General features: G+C 41.4%; 1 long non-coding RNA gene across 6 annotated transcripts; it reads right to left on the bottom strand.

Moving 5' to 3' along the window:
- Nucleotides 1-5,011: 5,011 nt before the first annotated feature.
- Nucleotides 5,012-12,787, bottom strand: LOC136494061 (uncharacterized). 6 transcript variants are annotated; one of them, XR_010768473.1, is made up of 5 exons: nucleotides 12,489-12,787; nucleotides 11,947-12,136; nucleotides 8,870-8,985; nucleotides 8,482-8,751; nucleotides 5,012-8,026 (listed from the first exon to the last, which is right to left on the bottom strand). It is a non-coding gene; the product is annotated as an uncharacterized lncRNA (long non-coding RNA). The 6 variants fall into 6 exon arrangements; XR_010768474.1 differs by lacking the exon at nucleotides 8,482-8,751 and having other exon boundaries at nucleotides 5,012-5,467; nucleotides 5,583-8,026; XR_010768471.1 differs by lacking the exon at nucleotides 8,482-8,751 and having other exon boundaries at nucleotides 5,012-5,399; nucleotides 5,583-8,026.
- Between the last annotated feature and the right edge of the window lie 8,690 nt (nucleotides 12,788-21,477).

Genomic DNA, 21,477 nt, shown 5'->3' with positions numbered 1-21,477 from the left:
AAGCACCTCCGTCTACCAATATCTTGCTCATCGGCTTTCCATCAATAAAACCTTTTACATATAAAGCCTTTAAGTGCCGATGCTTGACCGACTTATCGAATATAGCCTGTTGTATAACCGTTAACTTGGCAACTATTTTTTCATACTTCGATTCATCAAAATCTGAACAAACTTCTTGGTCTACTAGAGCTCTGAATTCTAATGGCAATAGAAAAGCCATTTGAATATCAGCCGATGCTTGCCCCCCATTGGTTGTTTGCTTAGCATGACATATTTGAGGTCCACTAGAGGACTGAACCTATTCTAGCTCTCTGTTCCTTAGCCGTTGCACTCTTCTTTTCTAGCTTCTTGTCAGACCTCCTGGACATCATTGTCCTTCCTGCCAAACATATTCTTCTTTATTACTTTCTTCTTCATAATCAGCCCAGTTTTGATCAACAACTCGCTTTCCAAGCTGATCATGAACACTTCTATTTTTTAAGCGCCAATCCATGTTATTATGATGATACTCATCTTGAGTATGGATAGACCGGCGATTGGCTTGAGATTGCCTAAATTCCCAATATTGTTCGCTACACTCCAGACAGTTATTTCTGATAGGCAATTTCAAACCTTCGTTCTAGCAATATCTAAAGAAAGGACAATTCCGATGTGATTCAGCTTGCCTTCTTTCATACCTCTCTTTTTCTTGTTGACGTTGGTATTCTTGCTCTTCTAACTAACGCTGATAATCCTTTTCCTTCTGCCACTGCCATTTATTCAACAAAATTCGAGATGTGACATGCGGCCTTATCGCACCATCCTTTGACGTCTCTCCCTGTTCATATCGGCTCTTTTGTTGGTCGTGATGCCTCCTGGTCTCTCTATATTCATCAGTCGATATTTGCATCTCGGGATCTACTATTCCAGTTTCTTTTGATCTAATTGATGTCAGGACTTTAGTCTTCCCTTTGAGCAACCTAGCATCAATCATGTTCTGATCTCTAGGGAAAGGATTATCATCAACTTTCATCTTGCGAGATGTATCAAATTTGAGCCTTCCTTGCTGAATAGCCCTTTGTATATGTTGCCGGAAAACTCTGCACTCATTAGTAGAATGAGAACTGGCGTTGTGAAATTTGCAGAACTTCTTATTGTTTAACTGATCGGGAGGCAACATAACATAATTATCGTGCAGCTTGATCTGTCCCTTCTCGAGCAAGAAATCAAAGAGCTTGTCTGATTTTGTGACGTCGAAGTCATAGCTCTCTTCGACTCCTCCTCCCCAAGGATTTGGCACCATTACTGCCTTCTTACCCCATTCGGCCATAGCAACTTTTTCTTCGTCGTCCTCATAGTCGTCATCGACTGAATATAGATTATAGGCTTCGACCATTATAGTATTCTTCTGGAATCGGGTATCTCTATGCATATTCTGGAATTGGCTATTGAGCGCTGCCACTCGTTGAGACAACTAACCCAAGTTGTCAAATTCCTGTCCCAGCAGCTTCTCTCTCCATGTTGGCAACATTCCTTGAATGCCTAAGGTAGTTAGCTGATCATCAGTTAAGTTCAGTGAGAAGCACAAATTTCTGGTCTCTCGAAATCTCTGAAGAAATTCGGTGCTCGATTCATTAGTTCTCTGCCTTATGGTCGTCAAATCAGTAATCTTTTTTTCTCTTATCCCAGTGTAAAAATATGTATGGAACTTCTTCTCTAGGTCAACCCAATTGGCAATGGAGTTAACTGGCAGTGATGAAAACCAAGTGAAGGCTGGCCCTGATAGAGACAAGGAGAAGAAGCAAACTCGATGGGCCTCTTTAATGGATGCTTCACCCAACTGTGTAAGATACCGACTGACATGTTCTATTGTGCTTGTGCTATCTTGGCCAGTGAACTTAGCAAACTCCGAGAGCCTGTAATTTGTAGGAAGAGCGACTAAATCATATCATTATGGATATGGGCGTTTATATGAAAAGGTCTGCCCTTTTGGCTTCAAATTGAACAGATTCTTCATCGTCTCGGTCACTCTAAGCAACAACTCATCAGCATTTGAATTTGGATTTCTCTGCAATTGCTGATCCATATGTGGATTAAAATTTTGGGTACCTTGATACCCCAGATTTGGAATCATGTGAAGGGTGTTGTAGTCTGTGCCATAATGATACCCCTGTGGAATCTCTATCTGTTGGGTTCTTTGCTGGTTTGCTGCTTAAAGTCTCTGGTTATAGATATTAGGATCTACATCTCTACGAATCCTTTGAACTGATGGCGCTATTTTTTGAGCCGACGATGGTATTTGGCCTGATGTACCAAAATTAACCATCTGGTTCTAAACTTGCCCCATCGGCTGTTGCTAAGGTTGCACTGATGATCCAGGATTATACTGTAACTGATTAGTAGTAGCACCTTGAACTTGCTCAGATGAACTCTGAACTACCTGGACATCGTCATTACCAGCTGGTGCTGCTTCTTGATAGCTAGTACCGGCTTGATTAGTCCCCTGAGTCGACGGATGTGGAATGTTGTAATAAGCCAGACCAACCTTATCAATTAGAAACCCATGAAACACCTCTTTCATGGTGTTGTGAAATGTGTTCAAGAAAACTTCATTGTGATTCGACATGGCATCATGAACAGACTTGTTTATAGCCTCTACGAAGAAATGCCTGTCTTCAGCTTCATCTACATCTGTCTGCCCATGCAACAGGACTCTTGGTAGTTGATATTTCTAAATAATTGTATTGTCACGTGTCTTGGTGTAGGACAACAAACACTTGTTCTGAAATTCTTCTATAGCTTTGCTGATGATATCTTTATCTCCATCAAGTAGGTCTTCATAAGACACCATAAGGATGTCGTTGTTGTTGTAAGTCGCCATGACGATTGTGGGGTCCCACTGGGCGTGCTAGAACGTGTGTTGACACGAAAATGTGTTGGCACACAGCAAGCCGGAAGGATCTGCTTAGGATGAGCCCGGAGATCTGCTTGGCTTCAACGCAGGGTTAACCGATCCTACGTATTCCTCCCGAGACGTGCTAGTCAATTTGACCCTGCAATTGACAAGGAGAAAAAGTTTATCAGTAATTTAAGGTGGAACATGCCAATCTTTGCCCAGACAATTCCAAGTGTGCCGCTTCGGGAGCAGCCAGACGGGAAAATCCACTAAATAGCCGATACACACAGAAATCGGCTATTTACGGACAGTGAAGCTTGTGTATAGCGATTGATTTTATGTTGATAAATACAATGGCCACAGATGTAAGTGAAATCATCAACTAGGTGGATATTACCAGTGTGAATCATTGAGCCAATGAATCTAATCAAGAAAGGATATAACATGCAAACAAATCAACTGTCTAGTGCAAATGGATCTATAAATGCTCTGAATCTAATCTGTTACCATCAACAGTGAGGTTCGACCGGATCGATGGCAGCTATAATAATAATAACAAACTAAAACGGATCGGTGCATGTGAACAATCGACTATTTCACGTAAACAAACCCATGAACTCATCAGACCTAACCTGCTATCTCTAATAGTAGGGTCGACCGGATCGATGCAGCCGTGATAAAAGACAACAAATCAAACCTTTAAAGCAAACAGATCAATTCACGTTTAACAGAATCATGGAAGCACATTGTAGGCGTTAAAGCGTAGGCATAGCAAATAGTTAAGGTCACGCCTAATAGAGAACATATCTACTAACTAGCATCCTCCAATCTACAGTGCCATCAGTGGGGGATCGATCGAATTGTTATAGCCATAATAGCGAACTATAAACCAGATTTAACTAGCCAGCAAACCTATTCAAGATCATACGTGCCTTAACCATGTATTATGCGCGATCAAGATCAAAGTAGAACAGCCGATAAAACGTGACCCGTCGCTCAAAGTAAGAAACATCGTGTTGTAACAAAGCAAGAGACAGACAAAAAGGATGTGAGGCCAATCTAGATCGATCTCGACCGGGCAGGTTGATGTTGCTGCAAACTAATAACAATGAGAACATCAGCAAGATCGGTAACTTAATGAATCTACCCGAAGGACGTCACCCTTAGGTAGAGCCGATAACTTGACCTTAATCTAATTCGAGTAGTGGAGGTCGACCGGATCGATGCAGTCGTACTTGAACTAGATAAGAGTCGATAACTAGCTTATACCAGAGTCGCAGTGGAGGTCGACCGAATCGATGCAGTCGTACAAACAGAGGTATAAATCATGACGGTACTTACAGACAAGCCGGAGATCGACCGGACCGATGCAACCCTACTTGCTGAAGAACTCGCCGAGATCTACTCTACTCCTACTCCTAAGGGTTGGCCGGAGCCGAAAAAGTAAGTAACTTATATTTGATTGATTGGATGATCTTTACAATAGCCGGAGTCCAATATTTATACCCGGAACCTAAGCATGAATCCTACTTAAACACGACTCATTACAATCTTTGGTATAGAATAAAACATTCCTAATTTAAGATAACTTGGACCATAATCTTTTCCTTTTTTAGAGCCCGACATGTTTTTTCTTGACGTCAACCGTAGCTCATCATCGTTATCCGCTGACGTCATTCGGAGAGAGCCGATTCCGGTGCATCTGAATCAGCTGATATCGATTCTTATACAATTGATTCCTCGATTGACATGATCTTAGAAGCTTCGAGTTCCCGTATTCATCTTCCTAAATTTTGGTGTAAACACAACTCAACAGGAGGAGAGCGAGGAGAGAGGCAGCGGAGTCCTGGTGGCTTTATTGCTCCTGCCTGCACCCCAAGCCTCTGATGCCCAAGGCTGTACAAGATCATGTATACATTTTTCCTCCCGCACTGCTTATCTTCCTACTTCGGCACAACCGGAATGCATGCACCTTGCCAAAAAAATACAACCGAAATGTGTACTGCTACACTATTCATATTCCGTGAAATCTGACTCATTTCTTCGTTCCCACAAAATACAACCGAATATACACACCATTATTGATACATGCACACATGGATTGTGCTTAACAGAAATCTGCAACAAATGTTCAGAAATATACATGTCACATTCATGCGTATTATTATTCCAGCACTCAAGCAGGTTTGCAGCCAGTTCACACATTGATTCAACACTCCTGGAAGGTAGGCTGCTTACATAAATCCTTGTTAGCAGCTAATCTCCTGGAAGGTAGGCTGCTTACATAAATCCTAGTTAGCAGCTAACATAAAGTTATAGTAGTTACAGGTCACACACATATCTAGTACCACACAAGTCACAGAAGGTAGGCTGCCCTCAAGGGAGCAAAATACTTCACCAAAAAAGGAACCTAACGACAGCTCTGGTAATTTTTGGGAACCAACAAAATTACTGGACTGCAATTTCAGGATCTTCTACCCCATAACACCTTCACGCAGATGGCTGACACCTCCCAAATCAGTGTCTGCAATAATAGAGGCAAATGCCCGATTCAAATTTAATTCCTGATGCTCATAGACAACATTTTTTTCCCTACGACACAAATTCAATCATCGAGATAGCATAAATCAATTCTCTGTGCAAGAGAAAAATAAATTTTCCTGATAACTTTTTCCGCCACCTCTATGCATTTAGGTTTCATGCTTACCTTAGCATTTCTTGAGGTACTCATTCAACCCGGGGTAAAAAAATGAAGACCTTAATCCCTTTGGTTGGACTCTCATCAGTCCTCACCCATGGGTTCAGGCTTGATTGCACACAAGTCCTGGATGGCTCGGCTCTTCCTTCGTAGCCGTCCCGAATCACCTGATTCATCACTCGCCCCCCATGGGTGATGCACGGCGTTTCACCACTGTTTGATGCAAAATAATCTTCCTCCTGTGCCATCCTAGCTCATGGTTTAATTAATCAATAAGGACCCTAATGCATGGATTTATGTTACGTGGCGTACATGCTGGCAATTCACAGGCAAGCACCAGGGGTGATGAACGCAACAGTTCCTCTTTGCTAATAAAAAAAGGAAAAGGAAAATCAAATGAAAAATAAATCATTGTCCTAGATCAAAGACACAGAAAGGATACCCATGTAAAGCAAATGGAAACAGCACTACCCCCAGGCAGTTTTTTTCCTGACGGAGAACCCCATCAGGGAAAGTACATGATACCGTTAGGGATAACGTTCCCCGTTGGTTGTACTGTCAACGTACACAGCTATACATACTTAACTGTTAAAGCAGAGCTCCAAAAAAAAACTGTTGAAGCAGAGCTGGTGTATGCTTTTCGCGGACGATGTAGTGCTAGTTGATGAAAGCCGGACAGGAGTGAATCAGAAACTGGAGTTATGGCGGGAGACTTTGGAGTCCAAAGGTTTTAGACTTAGTAGAACTAAAACTGAGTATATGAGATGTGACTTCGGCACTACTACTCGGGAGGAGGAAGATGTTAGTTTGGAAGGTAGTGCCTAGGAAGGATACCTTTCAATATTTAGGATCAATGCTACAGAGGGACGGGGATATTGATGAAGATGTTAGCCATAGAATCAAAGCAGGGTGGATGAAGTGGCGGCAAGCGTCTGGTGTCCTATGTGACAAAAGGGTACCACAGAAGCTAAAATGCAAGTTTTATAGGACGGCGATTAGACCTGCTATGTTGTATGGTGCAGAATGTTGGCCTACGAAAAGACGACATATTCAACAGCTAAGTGTCGCGGAAATGCGTATGTTGCGTTGGATTTGCGGTCATACAAGAAGGGATCGAGTTCGGAACGATGATATACGTGAGAGATTAGGGGTAGCACCAATTGAAGAAAAGCTTGTCCAACACCGGTTGAGATGGTTTGGACATATGCAACGGAGTCCTCCAGATGCACCGGTGCGTAGTGGAATCCTAAGTCAGGATTGTAACGTGAAGAGAGGCAGAGGAAGACCGAAGACTTGGGTAGAGGCAATAAAATGAGACTTGAAAGGATGGAATATACCCAAAGACTTAGCCTTAGATAGGAGTGCTTGGAAGACAGCTATTCACGTGCCTGAACCTTGATTGCTTCTGTTGGGTTTCAACTCTAGCCTACCCCAATTTGTTTGGGACTTAAAGGCTTTGTTGTTGTTGTTGTTGTTGTTGTTGTTGTTGTTGTTGTTGAAGCAGAGCTGGTGCTAACTAAATGCATTCACAAACTAATATCTGTGTGGCTGGCATAAGAAGACCACAAGGTAAAGTTTTAGCTAGGAATGAACATTGATCATATCTTCCAGAAGATGCTGTCTTATTCTTCTGATAGTAGTAGTAGATAATAAAAGTTTAATAAATATCTCTCCTCCCATATGCCCATAAGTCTGAAAATTTTACTATAAATCCAAAAATTAAAATCTTTGGCATCAGCCCCATCTGCCACTAGTGAAAATGACATCGAGCTGGCACTATTCTGCATTATGGCAGAGACTGAAGCACTTTACAATTCTGACAGTACTAAATTCCAATCTAATACTGAGAAAATAAGAACTTACCTACGGACTCTTGGTCTAGGTCACGGCTTGGGCTAGTTAAATCTAGTTTGTGAGGGTTTTTGGTCAGGCCTCATCCTTCTGGGTTTTTTTATCAGTGCAAACCATTTTGTTTCATTCAACCCCTCATGCCTCGGCCCGGAGTGAGGTGGTGGTGTTCATGTAAGGGGCTGATCGTTTTTCCTCCCTATAATACAAAGATGTGCAGCCCTCCTGCGCATTCGAGAAAAATAAGAACTTACCAACTATCCCAAGATTTCTTAATTGAGGGTGGGATATCGATCATGCATCAGACCATTCTTTCCCTTTCCAACTGGCATACACACAGCACAATTTACCTCAGAAATTTCCCATATGAAAAGAATAGAAAGAATATAAGGCATAAGACAGAGTGGCAGACTACATCTTACCTTCAGTCACGCATAATCTTAGCTTGTGAAGTGGCAGACAGAAGCAAACAATGTGGGGGCTGACACCTTCACGATTACTGAACTGCAATTTTTGGGAACCAACAAAGTTACTGGACTGCAATTTCAGGATCTTCTACCCCATAACACCTTCACGCAGATGGCTGACACCTCCCACATCAGTGTCTGCAATAGAAGCAAATTCCCGATTCAAATTTAATTCCTGTTGCTCATAAACAACTTTTTTCCCCTAAGACACAAACTGAATAATCAAGATAGCATAAATCAATTCTCTGCTGGCAATTGACAGGCAAGCACCAGGGGTGACGAAAGCAGCAGTTCCTCTTTGCTAATAAAAAAAAAGAAAAGGAAAATCAAATGCAACTAACTCATTGTCCTAGATCAAAGACACAGAAAGGATACACATGTAAAGCAAATGGAAGCAGCACTACCCCAGGCAGTTCTTTTCCTGATGGACAAACCCATCAAGGAAAGTACATGATACCGTCATGGATAACTTCCACATCGGTAACTGTCAGGGATGGCCCGTCAGGGACTGGCTGTGGAAACCGTCACGGATTGTTCCCTGACAATAATACAACAGCATAATGCAGACAGATTGCGAAGAAAGAAACACAAACCATTGACAACAGCACAACAAGTTATTGTAGCCTATATTTGGGAAAATTTCAGTGGGCATCAGAATGACATCAACATCACACAAAATCCAAATAACCTGATTATAGAAAACACAATCACAACATCTCAGGTTAGATTTTTTTTTTGTTTTTTCACGCAAAAAGAAGCCTATTAATCACATTCAAACATATATGTATTCAGGACTGCCATAGTATGTAGAGTCAATTAGCCACACTGTCAGGATTTGAGTCAGCCTTCAATTTTGATGTTTGCTGAAAGACAAAATTTAACACAATCATTAAGTATGTGTTGAATTAAATCATGCAGTTTGATTTAGCTGCAAGTTACTGAATCTCATCATTATGCATAGTAAAAGAGTTAGGAACTGACCGAGATGACATTGTTGAAGCAGGCATGTTCATCTTCATGCTCATTCTGCTCCTGCATCTTGGCTTCATGGTCCTTCTGCTTCACCTAGTTTGATATGCATCTTCCAAGTAAATTGACTATGCAGAAAAAAATATAATCAGAGAAGAATACATGGAAAACAAACAAAGATGACATTTTTGTGGTGTGCTCACTGGCCTAAAAACTCAAGGAGCTTATTTATTTATTTTAGAAACAGAAACTCAAATGGCTGGAAGGAAATGGTAACTAAATGCTAAAGTGGATAAAGCAGCATATAGTTAAACAACATGCTAGCCTCTCAAATCTTATATAACCAAATAGTTCTTCAATGTTGTTTTTAGCTAGCACCTGACAGCTTTCATGCATGGAACTTGCTACTGCAGCCCAGATCAAAATTTCAGAATGTAGCTACAAAGAGGTTAACTACAAGCAACAGGAAAAAATGCATGTAGGACAATGGAACTAATCTTATTATGCACAATCAAAGAGTAGGGGTAAGAGATGGACAAGCAAGTGTTGTTGGAGAACCAAAAATTCATAGTTCACTGCACATTAGATACGACAACTAATTCTCAAATGAGATGCTCAATATGAAGGGATAATTGCCTGTGTCTTGTGGTATGTCAAGCTGTCTCATACAGTCCCATATTGAAAGTGCATTTGCCCCCTATATGGGTTTTGGTGTATTGATGACATCCAAATTAGGGACTAATGTGATCTTAATGAGATATGTCGTAGCTATTAGTCCCATGAAAGATTCAAAGAGTTGATAAAGATGAAATGGTATCCCTCAATTGTTGAAATTGTAAAGGTGGAGGAACTCAAAGTGCTCTCCAAGGGTTTTACATTTTGTTTTTGAGTTTAGGATCCGCCGCACTATAAAGAGGGATGCAAACTTAGTTGGTCTGAGAAAGATAGAGTGCTCAAGCATAAAAATAAAATCAAAAGAGAGACACTCAAGCACTCCACGAGCACGTAGAATATTTTTCGGTGACTGTTGGTGTCGGAAGTCCCGACATAAGCCGGAACTTCCGACCGTCGGAAGTCACGACTCATGCCGGAAATCCTGACGCCCAGTCACTTAGCTTGCGCGGTGACCGTGGCCATCTGAAGTCCCGACGTGAGTCAGAACTCCCGACAGTCGGAAGTCCCGACCCAAGTCGGGAGTCCCGACACCTGGGGTTTTGCTGGCCGGCTGACTGCGCCCATCGGAAGTCCCAACGTTTGTTGGGAGTTCCGACATTGACTTGCTCGTGCGGACTTTTGACCCTGCGTGAACAGTGTTTTCTGTTAAGGTCGGAAGTCCCGAGATCTATGTCGGAACTTCCGACGTAGATCTGAACGGTTAGATTTCTACTATGAGTATAAATAGCCCCCTCCTCACTTCTAACCGTCACCCACTTATTCACTGATCACCAACCTTTGTCCTAACAGCTCCCAAGCAACAAAGGCACCCCTCTCCTCTCCCCTTTGCTCCAATCTTCGATTCTCCTAGGGTTTTGATTGAAAGGAGAGTGGATTAAGTGAGAGAATCACTTTGGCAAGCTTGAGCACTTGATTTCTTCGTCAAGCCGGTTGGTTTTGCGTCTATTACTCTTGGGGCTTTGCCCCTAGCCGGCGAGGCGTTGCCCAAGAGCTTCCATCTTGTGGAAGAGCCTTGCAAAGTTTGTATTACTCTTGATTTCTTAGTGGAAAGCTCAAGTGACCTTTGTAGTTGCTTTGAGAGAGGAAAGAAGGTGAAAGAGACTCCGACCTTTGTGGTCACCTCAACAACGAGGACGTATGAGCTCCTTTGTGGGGCTGCCGAACCTCAGGATAAATCCTTGTGTCCCATGTGCTTATTGTTGTGTTTGCTAGAGATTACTTGTATTTGTTTGTCTCTCTCTCCCGAACTTCATTTTAGGGTTTGGACTCGATCTACGGTTTGGAGGCATTTCGACGTCAAAGGAGTGACCCAACATCTTCACCAAACCACTAGGAAGTGGGGTTGTAAGATTATTTATCTGCAAAGTTAAATTTGACACTGCTTTTGTAGTTCACGTAGGCGTCGGGACTTCTGACATTTGTGCCAGAACTTCTGACGACGTCGGGAGTTCCGACCCAAACTGTCGGGACTTCCGACATTGACTGACAAATTTGAACTTAGCATTTGCAGTTAATTTTTATATACACCTATTCACCCCCCCCCCCCCCCCCCCCCCCCCCCCCTCTAGGCATTGTTAGATCTTTTCACATATCAAGCAAGTGCCTTAGCCAATTTTACCTGTTAGAGATTTACAATTCATGTCACATCAAAACCAAAGATTCAAAGAAGAAACATATGGCTTGTATCCAAAACTGAAAGCAGGTAGTAATCACCCATTGTTCTGTTCTGTCTGCAAGTATTGAGTAGACACTCTCGACCTAGACTCATGGAAATCCATGTATTTACAAACTAAAGCTGGAGCACAATACACCGTATCAACGAATAAAAAGAAGTAAGGCTGAGCTGTCAAAGTATATGGCTACATACTCAACTGTTGAAGCAGAGCTGGTGCTAACTAAATGCATTCACAAACTAATATCTGTGTGGCTGGCATAAGAAGACCACTCATGTGAAGTATTAGCTAGGAATGAACATTGATCATATCTTCCAGAAGATGCTATCTTATTCTTCTGATAGTAGTAGTAGCTAATAAAAGTTCAATAAATATCTCTCCTCCCTTATGACCATAAATCTGAAAATTTTATCACCAACTATAAATCCAAAAATTAAAACCTTTAGCATCAGCCCAATCTGCCACTAGTGAAAATAACATCTAGCTAGCACTTTTCTGCATTATGGCAGAGACTTAAGCTCTTTATTATCCTGACAGTGTACTAAATTCCAATCTAATACCGAGAAAATAAGAACTTGCCAACTAGCCCAAGATTTCTTAATTGAGGGCGGGAGATCGATCATGCATCAGACCATTATTTCAATTTCCAACTGGAATACACACAGCACAATTTACCTAAGAAATTTCCCATACAAAAAGAATAGGAAGAACATAAGGCAGAGTGGCAGTCTACATCTTTACCTTCAATCACACATACTCATGTGAGGTGGCAGACAGTACACAGCAGCAAACGCCGTGGCGAGCCACTACTGCAGCCCAGCCCTTCACAATCTTGGCACTCAGATCTTGAACAACATTACATCAGGTTCATAGAGAAACCTTCACAATCTTGGCATTCAGATCTCTGGTGGTCAGCCGCAAGGAGTGTTCCCTATCGTCAGGGGGAAAATGGATTCGGGTAGTGCAGTGAGAAATCCAAAGAGATCATAACACGTTCTCTGAAAGTTGAGTGTCTAACCTCCTAATTAATAACCACCTCAGGTCTAGAATTTATTTAGGTTTATTCATCCTACAAAATTCCAAAACCTAGTTCGTTCTCAATACCGAGAACATTTGCTGGCGAACGTTTATTTGGTGGATGTACTAATCAGCAATCCAACCTCATCTCATGGTCTATACTACTGTCAGGCCTCACATCAATTTGTATAATTTAAGAAAACCCACTAGAATAGAAAGGGGCTTACAACTCTAATCAGCAATCCTACAAAAAGTATTTTACCAACCTCTTCTCCCCTCGCTGGTCGCTGCTGCAGGGGGGAACGACGAGCTGGTCCCCTGGTCCCCTCCGTTATGCAGTAGCAGTACTCTACCACGGCACCGGATCCAGCTGCTTGCTTTGTGCGCTGCAAATCTTTCTCCTCGATTGCACGGCAGGGCGCAGGGCGATGGGAGAGGGCTTCGGTGCTGCAGCTGCTTGGCTGCTGTTGCTGGTCTATTGGGAGACTCAAGGCGGCCGGGCCGGCAGGAAGGGAGGTGGTCGTTAGAACAGTGGGACTTGGAAGAGCTTCGGTTAATTTGTGCGTGTGCCCGTTGATTGTGTTGAGCTATGATCCAAATTTGGGCCGAAGCAAAGTGGCCTATTAGCGTTAAGAGAGACTACACCATCTATTAGTTTCATATTGCTAATAGATGAGGGTGTGGGGGTTTTTTCTCCCTATATATACGGACCACCTCTCTTATAGGCATCGTAGACTTGTATACGGGAAGGCCCCTAGGTTAGGGTATCCCAAGTTGTAAATCTCCGATGTTTGTAACCTCACCCGATACAGTGAAGATTTGTTGGCTGGTGCCCATGGTTTTTCCCTTCCACCTTGGGAGGGTTTTTTACGTTAAAATCTCATGTCTCCTATGTTTGATCTACTGTTCTTCGTCGTTTATATTGCCTATCGTTTATAACAAGTGGTACCAGAGCTTGGTTTGATCTTAGGGTTTCGCGATGGCATCGATGAAGTTTGATCTACCGCTGCTGGATTACAAGACAAGATTTGCACTGTGGCAAGTCAAGATGCGGGCGATTCTGGCACAATCTTCGGATCTTGATGAGGCACTGGACGGTTTCGGAGGAAAAGGGCAGAAGTCATGGACCGCTGAAGAGAAGCGGAAGGATCGTAAGGCTCTGTCTCTGATTCAACTTCATCTACATAATAATATTTTGCAAGAAGTGCTGCAGGAGAAAACTGTCGCAGAACTATGGCTCAAGCTGAAATCGATCTGTATGTCCAAGGATCTAACCAGTAAGATGCACGTGAAGATGAAGTTGTTCACGCACAAGCTGCAAGAAGGTGGTTCGGTGATGAACCATTTATCGATCTTTAAGGAGATCGTTGCCGACCTAGTGTCGATGGAGGTAAAATATGATGATGAAGATTTAGCTCTTTTACTGTTATGCTCACTGCCTACTTTATTTGTAAATTTTCGAGATACCATACTATTAAGCCGTGATGAACTAACTCTTGCGGAAGTATATGAGGCCCTCCAGACGAGGGAGAAGATGAAAGGTATGGTTCAGTCTGATGTGTCGTCCTCCAAGGGCGAAGTGTTGCAGGTTAGAGGTAGGCCCGAGTAGAAAACCTACAACAACAACAATAATCGAGACAAAAGCAAGAATGGTAAAGGCCGTTCGAAGTCCAGAGGCAGGGATAAGTTCTGCAGGTATTGTAAGAAAGATACTCATGTCATTGAGGATTGTTGGAAGCTGCAGAATAAGGAGAAAAGAAACGGTACGTATAAACCAAAAAATAAATCCGATGGTGATGGTAAGACCTCTGTTGTCTCCGCTATTGATAATTCTGATTCAGGAGATGTTCTGGTTGTTTTTGCTGGTTGTGTTGCTGGTCGTGATGAATGGATACTTGATTCTGCATGCTCGTTTCATATATGCTCTAACAGAGATTGGTTTAGTTCTTATGAGTCTGTGCAGAGTGGAGATGTTGTGCGTATGGGAGATAACAACCCACGTGAGATTGTGGGCATTGGCTCCGTTCATATCAAGATGCATGATGGCATGATATGCATACTGAAAGATGTGAGGCACATACCAGGGATGGCCAGAAATCTCATCTCCCTCAGCACGCTTGATGCCGAGGGGTACAGACACTCCGGTTCAGGTGGAGTGTGTAAGGTATCAAAAGGCTCTCTCATTTATATGATAGGTGATATGAACTCTGCAAAGTTATATGTTCTTAGATGAAGTACTTTACATGGTTCCGTCACTGCTGCCGCTGTTTCTAATGATGAACCAAGTAAAACTAATCTCTGGCATATGTGTCTTGGGCATATGAGTGAACTTGGTATGGCAGAATTGATCAAGAGAGACCTGTTGGATGGCTGCACTGTGGGTAAGATGAAGTTCTGTGAGCACTATGTTTTTGGTAAGCACAAGAGGGTAAAATTCAATGCATCTGTTCATACCACCAAAGGTACACTTGATTATATACATGCTGATTTGTGGGGGCCGTCTCGTAAGCCCTCTTATGGTGGTGCTCGTTACATGCTTACCATTATTGATGATTACTCTAGAAAAGTGTGGCCTTATTTTTTGAAAAGTAAAGATGATACTTTTGCTGCTTTTAAAGAGTGGAAAGTTATAATAGAAAGGCAAACTGAAAAGAAGGTAAAATTGCTTCGTACTGACAATGGCGGTGAATTCTGTTTGGATGCTTTTAATGATTACTGCAGGGAAGAAGGCATTGTTAGGCACCACACCATTCCGTACACTCCTCAGCAGAATGGTGTGGCTGAGCGCATGAACCGAACGATCATCTCGATGGCTCGTTGTATGTTATCCAATGCTCATATGAACAGGCGTTTTTGGGCTGAGGCTGCTAACACTGCCTGTTACTTGATCAATCGGTCACCTTCTATCCCACTTAATAAGAAAACTCCTATTGAGGTATGGTCTGGTATGCCTGCTGATTATTCACAGTTGAGAGTTTTTGGTTGCACTGCTTATGCTCATGTTGATAATGGAAAGCTAGAACCTAGAGCCATTAAGTGTCTGTTTCTTGGTTATGGTTCTGGAGTTAAAGGATATAAGTTATGGAATCCTGAAACTAAAAAGACTTTCATAAGCAGGAGCATTGTTTTCAATGAATCTGTTATGTTTAATGACAGCTTGTCCACAGATGTTTCACCAGTTGGTTCTGATGAGAAGCAAGAACATGTTAGCGTGCAGGTGGAGCACGTAGATGATCAAGAAACTGAAATTGTTGATAACAATGTTCATGATATTGTTCAGCACTCACCTCCTATTTTGCAGCCTCAAAATCAGTCTATTGCAGATCGTAGAACAAAGAGGAGTTATGGACCTTGTCCATGTTTAATTGAGGAATGTGATATTGTTCATTATGCCTTTAGTTGTGCTGAACAGGTTGAGAACATTTATGAGCCGGCTACGTACACTGAAGCTGTTATTTCTGGTGACCGCGAGAAGTGGATTTCCGCTATGCAAGAAGAGATGCAGTCACTTGAGAAAAATGGCACATGAGATATTGTGCGCTTACCTAAACATAAGAAGGCCGTTTGTTGCAAATGGATCTTCAAGAGAAAGAAATGTTTGTCTCCTAGTGAGCCTCCAAGATTTAAGGCAAGGTTAGTAGCAAAAGGTTTTAGTCAGATTTCTGGTGTTGATTATAATGATGTGTTCTCTCCAGTTGTAAAGCATAGTTCAATTCGTACATTTTTCGGTATTGTTGCTATGCGAGATCTTGAGCTTGAGCAGTTAGATGTAAAGACTGCGTTTCTTCATGGAGAGCTAGAGAAGGAGATATACATGGACCAGCCAAAAGGGTTCATAGTACCTGGTAAGGAGGATCATGTTTGCAAATTAAAGAGGTCCTTATATGGTTTAAAACAGTCTCCTCGTCAATGGTATAAAAGGCTTGATTCTTTTATGATGTCACATGGTTTTAAGCAATGTTTTCCTAAACGGTAAACGGTAGACAGTCGGCGAGGTCTCGTGTAGCGTTTAGACCGTGTACACGGCGTGTACACGGTTTTACACGGATTACTCGTTTTTACTTTATTTGTAAAAATAACTATAATAACCTGTGTATATATTCCTATAACATAGATAATATTTGTATATTCAAATAATTTTATTATGAAAGTATATTCCACAACTAATCTAATGGTACTTATTACACATCATAAACATTTGTAATATTTTAAAAATAATATAGATAAATTATTTTCAAAATATTACGGTAGTGTTCGCCTACACGGCCGTGTAGACCGATTATACGACCGTTTTTTACCGTTTACACGGCGATTCCGTGTAACCTACCGTTTATGGCCTAAACTGCACGTTCGGCTACCGAGTAGCGATTACATGCCGAGTAATCGGTCTACACGGCCGTGTAGGCGAACACTGGTTTTAAGAGGTCTGAATTTGATAGCTGTGTGTACATTAAATTTGTTGAGGGATCACCTATATACTTGCTGTTATATATTGATGATATGTTAATTGCTGCCAAGAGCAAGAAAGAAATCACTACGTTGAAGAAACTGTTGAGTAGTGAGTTTGAGATGAAGGATCTTGGTGCTGCTAAGAAGATTTTAGGTATGGAAATTACAAGAGACAGAAATTCTGGTTTGTTATTTCTTAGTCAGCAAAATTATATTAAGAAAGTTCTTCATCGTTTCAACATGCATGATGCAAAGTCTGTTAGTACTCCTATTGCTCCTCATTTCAAATTATCAGCTTTACAATGTGCTAGTACGGATGAAGATTTTGAGTACATGTCAAGAGTTCCATATTCTAGTGCTGTTGGTTCTTTGATGTATGCCATGATTTGCTCTCGTCCTGATTTATCATATGCTATGAGTTTGGTTAGTAGATACATGGCTAATCCTGGTAAAGAACATTGGAAGGCTGTTCAGTGGATTTTCAGGTACCTTCGTGGTACAACAAATGCCTGTTTGAAGTTTGGCAGGACTGATAAGGGACTCACTGGCTACGTGGATTCAGATTTTGCTGCTGATTTAGATAAGAGGAGATCTCTCACAAGTTATGTGTTCACTATTGGTGGTTGTGCTGTGAGTTGAAGGGCAACATTGCAGCCCGTTGTTGCCCTGTCTACCACTGAAGCAGAATACATGGCTATTGCTGAAGCATGCAAAGAATCAGTTTGGTTGAAAGATTTGTTTGCTGAGCTTTGTGAAGATGAATCTTGCATTAATTTATTTTGTGACAGTCAAAGTGCTATATGTCTCACTAAAGATCAGATGTTCCATGAGAGAACGAAGCACATTGATGTCAAATACCATTATGTTCACGATGTGGTCACGTAAGGTAAGCTGAAGGTATGCAAGATAAGCACACATGATAATCCTGCTGATATGTTGACAAAGCCAGTTCCTGTTGCTAAGTTTGAGCTTTGCTCAAGCTTAGTTGGTATAACTGTTTAGTCCAAGAGGCTATTTGGCACCGGAAATATTTCTTTGTTGTTTCAGGGTGAAGGTTCGTTTTATGCTACAAGAAAGAATTTGTCTCAAGGTGGAGTTTGTTGAGCTATGATCCAAATTCAAGTTTAGGCCAAAGCAAAGCGGCCCATTAGCGTTAAGAGGGACTACACCATCTATTAGTTCCGTATTGCTAATAGACGAGGGTGTGGGGGTTTTTCTCCCTATATATACGGACCACCTCCCTCATAGGCATCATAGACTTGTATACGGGAAGGCCCCTAGGTTAGGTTATCCCAAGTTGTAAATCTCCGGCGTTTGTAACCTCACCCGATATAGTGAAGATTTGCTGGCTGGTGCCCGTGGTTTTTCCCTTCCACCTTGGGAGGGTTTTCCACGTTAAAATCTCGTGTCTCCTGTGTTTGATCTACTGTTCTTCGTCGTTTATATTGCCTATCATTTATAACAGATTGCACTTGTAAATAAATAAAAGAAAAAAACAATTCTCTGTTTCTAAGGCACCCTTTTGGCCTTTTTGTTTTCGCTTACAGTCTGATTTTCGGTGATAAAAAACGAGAATCACATCAAAAGCTTTGATTATTTTTTATTCTTTTGATCCACGCTTCAAAACTTTAAACTAGCACAATCAAGAATCAAAAGAAAATCCCCACGATATGATGATTATAATCGAATGAGTTAATAGTGGTCCCAAACATGTCCAATCAAATCATACTAACAGTGTCTCAATCACTCAGCTAACCTTTTCATTTAAAATCATTTTCAAGAAAAAATGTTTTTGAATTTCTCACATTTAAAATTAATTTTTTTAATAAATCGATTTGTAAAGACTATTGGATCTATATCCGTCTCTAAAAATTGGTGCAACGCAGTAAATTTTAAATTTTCAAATGACCTCAGATGAAAGAATGACAAAAAACCAAAGCTGTATATCTCAAAGAGTTATACAACTTTGAAGTTTGGCAACCTTTTCATTTAAAATCATTTTCAAGGAAAACTGTTTTTGAATTTCTCACATTTAAAATTAATTTTTTTAACGGTCTCGATGGAGAAAGTACTAAAACCAAAATTGTAGGTCTTGATGATATCTATAACTTTGTAGTTGAGAACTTTTTTATTTGAATTTGTTTAGGGTCTCAAATACACATTTCAAAATAGCTAAAGTGAATACGAGAGGAGTTTATTTCTCATATGGAGAAAAATGACTTATGGGTGACGTGGTTAGAGGAGATACATGCAAGGCTGCTGGTCACGGGTTCGAGCCCCATGGTCGCGTATTTTTTCGTGTGATTTGTGACTTGGGACGGCGTCCACGTGTGGCTGCCTGCTTGGTTCTTCTCTCCCAGCCACTTCTACAAGTACTCTCAGTAGTACTGAAAGAACAATGCAATGCAATATTGAAGAAGCACTTAATCATTTTGTGGCAGAAAATGAAAAATGCATATTGCCATTTAATTTATGCATATATATGGCAAAAGAAGAAATATTTTTCCTATCACTTAGTAAATACTAGCAGCCGCATGCAAATAAAGGAGAGTTCACTTTGCATAGAAAAGATAAGAGGTGTTGACGTGCCATGGAGAGCGGATGTGCTAGTACTAGTAGTATATGCTCCTATGTCAAATATGTCACATGCACGGTGCGAGAGGAAGAGGAGGCTGTGTGTGTTGCACGCGCGCTAGCTACCTGTGGATGTGATGCCATCTGCCATGCATCTGGGGCCGGTGGCATCGCCAGATCTTGATGCCATCGAATGGTCACTAGCAAATTTCACCAAATAGCAAAGCAATATCTAAATATTGATACCATCGAATGATTGCCCGAAAATATATGAAAGAGGCAAGCCCTTCCTATCAAACCGGGACATCCAGCGCCTACCACTTGAAATGAGAAGGTTTCATGATTGGTACTTGCATGTTCTCCTAACGAGCATAGACCTCGTACAAGCATGCTTCCCCACCGGCACATTTGGAAGCTCAGCCGGAAAAATTATCTTTGACTTCAATGACATGCAGACATGCTTTCACCTCGGAGCAATGGAAATGAATTTAATTCGCACGTGGTGCCTGTAAGTCCTTGTCCTCCCGATATGATATGAATAAAATCTTTGAATTTTATTGTAACTAACCCACGCCGTGATTTGTAGAATGCAAGTGCACATTGTAAAACAAATGCCAAATGTGAAAGCCGGGTATATAGACCCTCAAGTTATAGCACAAACAAATTTTAATTACCCTAGACAGTGGAAACTGGATGACAAAGAGCTAGATGTTGGAAAGACCCTTCGGGAGAAAGAGGACATCCATGTGAAGAAACTAAGGCAAGAGTCCCTTAAAGTTTCAGCATACATTGCCCTGGCTTTTAAAAATCTCCAACAGTACTCTACTATATGGCTACCATACAACTTCGAGTAAATTCAATTCTATAATTAAAGATTTGTTCAATATATTTTATTCGATGCAAAAGAGCTTATCTAGTTCTATGATTAAATCCATGCAGCAACCACTGGATTTGTATAGGCGCATGGCATGGGTCTTTGATTCAATAGATAGGGACCCGGTGACATACAAAGACTTCATATCGATTCTCAAGACGTATACATATCGACAATCCTCATTAGCTTATATGTTTATATACATACTTGTAATGTTCACTTTTGGATACTAACAAGTTGTATTTGCTAAAATAATTCGAACAGTGCATTTAGGTTCTATGTTAATAAACATCAAGGAAGGCATGATCCAGTAAGGAAGAAAAGGCTGGCTATAAAAACACTATGTGCGGTAAGTGTAACTTACTTTAGTTCTTCATTATATGGCTGTCAAAAGCATTACTTAACATTTTCATATACAAAACACACAGTGCCCCAAGCAGAATCATAGGAGTGTACATTGTGGATACTATGTATGTTCTATGGTGAGTAACACCGGTGCCTACAGAAGACACCCCTTAAGGGTAAGTTTGAACCTCTTCACCCGTAGTATAAAAACTTCGCACATGGTATGAAATAATAAACCAAAACTTGTTCTCTTGTAGTGGAAAGAAGAGAAAGAAATAAAAAGAGACCCATACAAAGATGACCAACTCTTAGAGCTCGTCGGCGACCTTTGCAACTTCATATTGAACCAGATTGTACACGTCAAAGGCAACTACCATGATCGAGAGTCTGACTTAGGTAGAAATCCTTAGTACCAACACCTTCGTGAGACTGAAAGGCTAGCTCTAGGCCGTTGATAACAATATGTATATAATTTGACATTGGTCTTACCTTGTGGGAGCTTCGCCGAGCACCTCGCCGCGGTGCGGACTCCGCCGTGCCTCTAGGTCAGTGTCGTTGACCCGCGCCACCGCCATCCGCCGCGACACCTACGCCGAGCGCCATAGCCACTAAGGTGAACTCGCCGTGAGTGCACGAAGCCATAGAGCATCCTAGCAACCCTGCCTATCCACCCACATGCGAGCTCAAGCTCGCCGCCGTGAGACAGAGAGGAGAGAGAGCTGCTGCGCCATTGTCGCCTCGTTCACCCAGTGCACCGTGTGCTAGAGAGAGGGGAGGGAGAAGTGGAACGAATTAGACTTGTGAATTATGTCTATTTAATGATGGATTGTATATATTCTTGTGAATTAGACTTGTAATGGTAGTTTATTCTTGTGCTTGTGGTCAGATTTGAATTATATATATATATATATATATATATATATATATATATATATATATATATATATATATATATATATATATATTATGGTAAAGTGTACTGTGGGGCGGTTCTACAAAATCGATTTGAAATT

This window comes from Miscanthus floridulus, chromosome 11 (assembly GCF_019320115.1).
Source record: "Miscanthus floridulus cultivar M001 chromosome 11, ASM1932011v1, whole genome shotgun sequence".
NCBI lineage: Eukaryota > Viridiplantae > Streptophyta > Magnoliopsida > Poales > Poaceae > Miscanthus > Miscanthus floridulus.
Note: the sequence above shows the minus strand (reverse complement) of the source record. Positions and strands in the feature narration are given on the sequence as shown.